This window comes from Triticum dicoccoides, chromosome 1A (genome assembly GCF_002162155.2).
Source record: "Triticum dicoccoides isolate Atlit2015 ecotype Zavitan chromosome 1A, WEW_v2.0, whole genome shotgun sequence".
NCBI lineage: Eukaryota > Viridiplantae > Streptophyta > Magnoliopsida > Poales > Poaceae > Triticum > Triticum dicoccoides.
Genome location: NC_041380.1, coordinates 44,006,198 through 44,012,231, shown reverse-complemented (window position 1 = coordinate 44,012,231; position 6,034 = coordinate 44,006,198).

Below are 6,034 nucleotides of genomic sequence, written 5' to 3'. Positions count from 1 at the left end.
ATATGCTGGATAAAGTTCGCACCGAGGTCAACACATCAGAGGTTCATTGTTGGCCTGGACGTGGAGTACACCACCGAAGGATCCAAATTTGGTCCATGGCGGGCTGCTGTTATCCAGTTCTATGTAGGCACAAAGTGGCTAGTGTACCAGATTGTCAACTGGAAGGATGAATCTATGTGGTTGTAATAATTCTTCGGCGATGACATAATCATGTTTGTAACCGTGGACATCACAAGGGAAAACATTATGCTACAACCTTGGGGGTGGAAAGTCATAACCAACTAGACCTTCAAGATTGTATTAAGACTGTTAAGTTCAAATCATCATTGGTTGATATGGCGGAAAGCTTTATAGACAGCAGTCATGCCTTCTTGCAATAGTCGAATAAGAGTTTGATTAGAATCGCAGGGTGAGTGCAAGAGCCCCTGACCAAGCAGCAGGTCGAATACGCATGCTTGGATGCATTCGTGTGCCATAGGGCTTACATCATGATGGAGTATTACGATTGCTTAAATGCATAATATTTTCTAAGTGTGGCTGAGTCAAAACTGAGATGGCAGAGGGAGAAAGAGGCGCAGAAGCTCAAGATGATCGTGACGAGGCTAATTGGCTAAAGCTGTCACCCTAATTCTTAGATGATGCCCCGCACGTTGTTGCGGTAACTTTGTTAAAAAATGTGTGAATAGTTGTTAAACTAAATCTAACCAAAAGAAATATAAGCGTAAAAATTAATTAAAAAAGTGCCTAAAATAGAATAAATCATTTTGAATTACTGTTAAAAATATCATTTCGAACAAAAATGTGAAGGATGACTAACATGCATGTATGATGTGGCAGCATTACATGCATAGACTAATGCAAAAATATTTGTAATTTTTAAGTTTGCTTATGTGGCAGATTTTGCATGGCTTAATAGGAGAGTAGACTTAAATGCATGGCTTAGTAGATATATTGAGGTGAACACTTTGCACGTTGAGGGAATTGGGAGCAACTTCTTAAGGATGTAAGATTCTTCAAAGTATACCACGTGAATTAAGAACGTCATAAGTTGAAGTAAGGCTTGTAGCCTTCATGCATGCACATTTCTTGGTTCTGCACAATAAATTAAGTTGACCATATATGCATAAGTTTCTAAAGATTATGCGACTGACACAATTGGTGGATATTGTAAGCATTATTATTTTTCGACCTTTTATGACTTATCTTCTCTTGGTCTATGAGTAGCAGCTTGGCTTCATGTATATATGGATATTAATCTATAGCTGAGGGTAGCAAAATATATGAATAAAGAAAAATATAAGCACCGAACGAAAATGAAGGTATGCCATGCGCAATTGGCTCATACTCCGATTGTGTTTCCAACTTCCAATAGCTCTGTTTTTTGAAAGAGTAAAATTACTATCATCGTATTCTTGGTAAATTGATACTCCCTCCGTCCGGGTTTATTAGGCCTAAAGACAACTTCTCTTAGACCAAGACACATAGTAATTTGCTCACCTTAATTTTTCTATTCCACTCCCAATGCACTCTCTCACATGCATGCAGCCAATGAAAAGCACACAAAAAGTGTATTAAATTTTCAGCCATGGCACCAACAACAATGGCTTTCAATGCAACCAATGAAATGGTTGCATGCATGCACTTTTTCAAAGCGGGGCCTTATAAAAAGGGACATGCTTGTGATGCTGAGAGGCCTAATAAACCCGGACGGAGGGAGTACAGTGCAAAGAAACACCTTTAGATAACAACTGCATGTTGTGACTAGAATGAACTTGTTGTACTTGATATTGTAATTTTGAATACACATGATATTGTAATTTTGAATATGCATCGTATTCTTGGTTATGACAGTGTCCTAGATGTGGTATTTGAGGTTACAATCTACACTAATACTTACCTAGCAATTCACACTATATATGTTGGTCGTTAATTACATAAAATATCAATAGGCATCTCCACTACTATTAAACAATCAAACAAGAACTTCTCTAAACACACCTCACAAAATGTACACGGATCCATTATCACCGTAAGATTGGACCCACTATACTTAATCTAACGGTTTATCTTAATCTAATTATTCTCTTGTGTGTATTTAGTAATTTAGATTGGCTGAACAAACTCCACCGCAAAGAAAACTTCACACAGGCAAAACGCATCCTTGTAAATCATGCAAGGCATGAAAAAAATGCGATGAAATTACTCACCTCAGATAATAATTCAACGCATCTCCTGTAATCATGCACTTGCTTGGAACTAACGCACCACCCCATCCCCACGCTCCCTCCCCGTCGCCGCCATGCCGCCACGGGAACAGGAGCCGACGCGCCCCCAGCCTCGTGCCGCCCGCAGCATGTCGCGCGCCGCTCGGCCTGCATCTCCTCCCTCGAGAAGCGGCGGCGCGGAACCAGAGTGGTCGGCCTGCGTCAGTGGCGGCAAGGTTCCTCTCCTCCCTCTACCAGCGGCGGCGGACCATGACGCAGCGGGCGGCCACAGACGCGGCAGTGGGTGCATGCCACGACGGCGGAGCTACGCGCGGTGGCCCTTGTGGCGCGGGCGCGATGGTGCCGTGGCAGCTGCGCGGCGGAGGGCGTGTGCGTGAAGGCTGCACGTTCCTCCGGCTTCCGGCATGCCGCGGCATGGAAGGCTTGGAGTGCGAGACGGAGGGCAGCAAATGGAGTGTCGTGGGGGTGCAGCTGGCTACGAGGTCTGGAGAGGCGGCTAGGAAGAGGGTGGCCTCCATGACACACGTGTCGCCCTCCGCATCACACACTTTGTCCTCTATCTTCCTCCAGATCTTGTTTTCTCAACAACTACAGTCTAGATCGAAGGAAGATTCGCTTCTTTGCCAATTCTACATGCCATTCACTCATCTCCAAGATATTAATCTTACATCTTACAACACAAAGCTTACTTTGAACTCCTTATGTTGGCATATTTCACATCAGTCTGTCAGATGTATTTGTAGTAACTCTTATCTAGAAATATGTCTCATGAAAGAAATGCCCTCATTCATAGATATAGTTGATGGTCTTGATTCCAGAGCCGTGATGACACTAGGTTAAGAACCACCAAAAAGAGAATGAAGTTCTATGTAATAATGTGGCAAAATCTTTGTTTTGTTCATGTGTTCTATCTGACGTGATTTTTCTTGCTACTAACTTTCCTGCTCCTGACATGTAAACTCCTGTTTCCAGCACTTGGATATACGTAGTTGTCTTCATTCACTAGATGCGTGGATTATGTGGTTTCTCACTAGATGTCTTCATTCACTGCAGTTGATGGTGTTGGAAACAATATATGGACACTTGGTTATTTCTTTGAGTTGACACAAGTCCAATGAGAATTCTGCACCGACAAAATGAGAGAGGAATTCAGCCCTAACGAAAGCACCGACAGTGAAACCGGCATATATTTTATTACTTGGTCCCTCTATCAATGAAGCAATGTCGAGGTAACGGATGCAGTGTGGATAATGCAGGTATAAAAATTTCCTCAATATAGTAGTATTTTTTTCTGTCAATTTGGTGTTATGACGGAAGATTGGGAAGCAACCAATTAGTCGTTTCCTTTCTCTCTACATAATTACCTTAGCATATTTTAATTTAATGTTTTTCCTTATTTATTAATAGAGTTTGCTATGGAGACTCTAAATTAATTGAACACCTACACTTGCCCCAGAACTCTTGGTAGCTAAGAGCCTCACACACGGATGTCAGTCGAGGCTTCCGTCCCACACCACTCTGTTGGCCACGCCTGCAGCGTCCCAGCATCACCCTCCCGCCGTCGTAAGCGATCCGGCATTGCACCTAGCCCACACCCCTGCCTTACTGCATACCACTTCTCTAGCCTGTACAGTGGGGCGGCAAGCATGCGACTGAAGAAGATCAGTTGACAATGTTTTTTCACATGTATTGGCAATGAACAGTACCAATGTTGTAACTAATTTATTCGATCTGAGTAGTAGTTTCTCTTTAATTCCAATAGATATCCTTATTTTGATTTATGATCCATCAGTTCAGTTTGTCTATTTTCATTTAAGTTTCCACACATCTGTTTCATAGCATCCAAATTCTCAATTAAAGAGAAATATGTATGGAGTTCCTGTGCCATTCATATATTCTATTGTAAATTTTATTTCTAAGTTATGAATTTGAATGTAACTGCTATATCGGTTCACTATAAAGATGTGATATTCATTCTATAAGATTTGTTCTGGTGAGGCTCATGAGTTATCTTGGAGAATGCTACATATTTAGAAATAATATTTTCCCTACTTTTTATGGGGTGGAATTTTTCATAGCATCACAGTTATGTTCGAATCCTTCTGAATTTTACTAATCTCATCAAGATTTTCTTTTTGATGGTGTAATCTTACCAAGATCATGTGCTTTTTTATCTCTGGTTATTGCAAGGCGATTCTTTGCCGTACGTGTCAGGTTAGTGAGTTGAATCGAAATGAATCCTCTGGCCACTTAGGTCTTTATTTAAGCCCCGGTTCTTGCTTTTGTAGTTTTCTTTATTCTCTTCCAATTTTTGAGCCAAGGTTGGAAGGTTGAGTCGGCAGAAAAATGTATTGGATCCATAACAAATGTTCTTTGCACAACAATTATACATACGAGGAAAAGAGCAAGACTTATGGGTGAATAATGTTGATTGTGTGTATGCACATGATTTGATTTGGATACTTTTGTTGTATATCCAATTGCATCGTTTATAACTTATGGGTACTAATCAAAACATGCGTTGCTCGTGCACGCTTACTAGTTTATCAATACAAAGAAAATCTTTTCCGAAGGTGCAATATGCTAGTTAACACTATATTTGATAATAGTCATGTGTCATAAAGGAGGCTCACGAGCATGATATAGAACGCGCTCCATAAATTATGCAGGGCGAGCGGTGTATGGCGACATTGCTAGACTGGCCTTTCCGACCTAATCACCATATCAACGGTTATTACACTGATCACCCCAATATAACGACTCTACTAGAGTTGCTCTCAGCTCGCAACTAAGAATGGTACTCGTCCAATACAAATCACACGTATGTATCACTACATTGAGCGGCCCAATTCGGGTGAAGGATTCTTGCCTCTGTTCAAGCACTAGGACTATTTCTCGCCTAGTGCGAGACCGATGGTAGTCTCGCCTAACCCACCTAAAAGGGCCGGCCCAATACTATATATCTTATATGGTTTTAGGATGGTTCTGTGCGCCGGTTTGTATCGGTTCAGAACCTTCCATACATATTTTCTTCTTTTCACATCTACATGTTTTTCTATTGGTTTTCTTTGTTCTTTCCTCAAATTTTCTTCACCAGTTTTCTTTGGGGGTTTACTTCTTTTTTTTTCTTTTTTCTTCAACACATCTCAACTTTTTTCAATACACACTGTACATTTTTAGTGTACATGTGGACCATTTTTTTATACACGTTGATCACTTTTCAAATACATGATGTACATTTTTCTTAGTTCATGTTTTAATCATTTTTCTAAAATTCATGTTAAAAAATCAAATACATGTTGAATAAATTTGTAATGGCACTAAACATATTTTGAACAATACACAAACATCAAAAAGTCACGTAAAATATTCAGTCGCACGATTTTTTTAAACTAAGCAATTTTTTATATTAAAAAAATATTTGTCAAAATGTCAGGAATTGGTTTTTCTAAATGTGTGAACTTTTCTTTAAAATGTCGTGTACATTACTTTTGAATGGCATGAAACATTTTTATGAATTGCATGAACATTTTTTACATTGTATAAACATTGTTCAAAATATGAAAAAATGGTTAGTTTTAGCCAGCAGATCACACACGAATGTCCGTCGCGTCCTCTGTGCGACATGCATCTTTTTGTGGGCCCATCTAATGCTATCTCTAGCAATTCCTTTCCTCTTCTCTCTCATAATGAATAGGGAAGCATTGCGGCCATGTGAGATGGCTGTAGCAGGTGACTTGTAAACCAGTGTCATTGCAGCCAGGGTTTGGCGACACCGCCGCCGCTGCCGCCCACCTCCACCATGACCG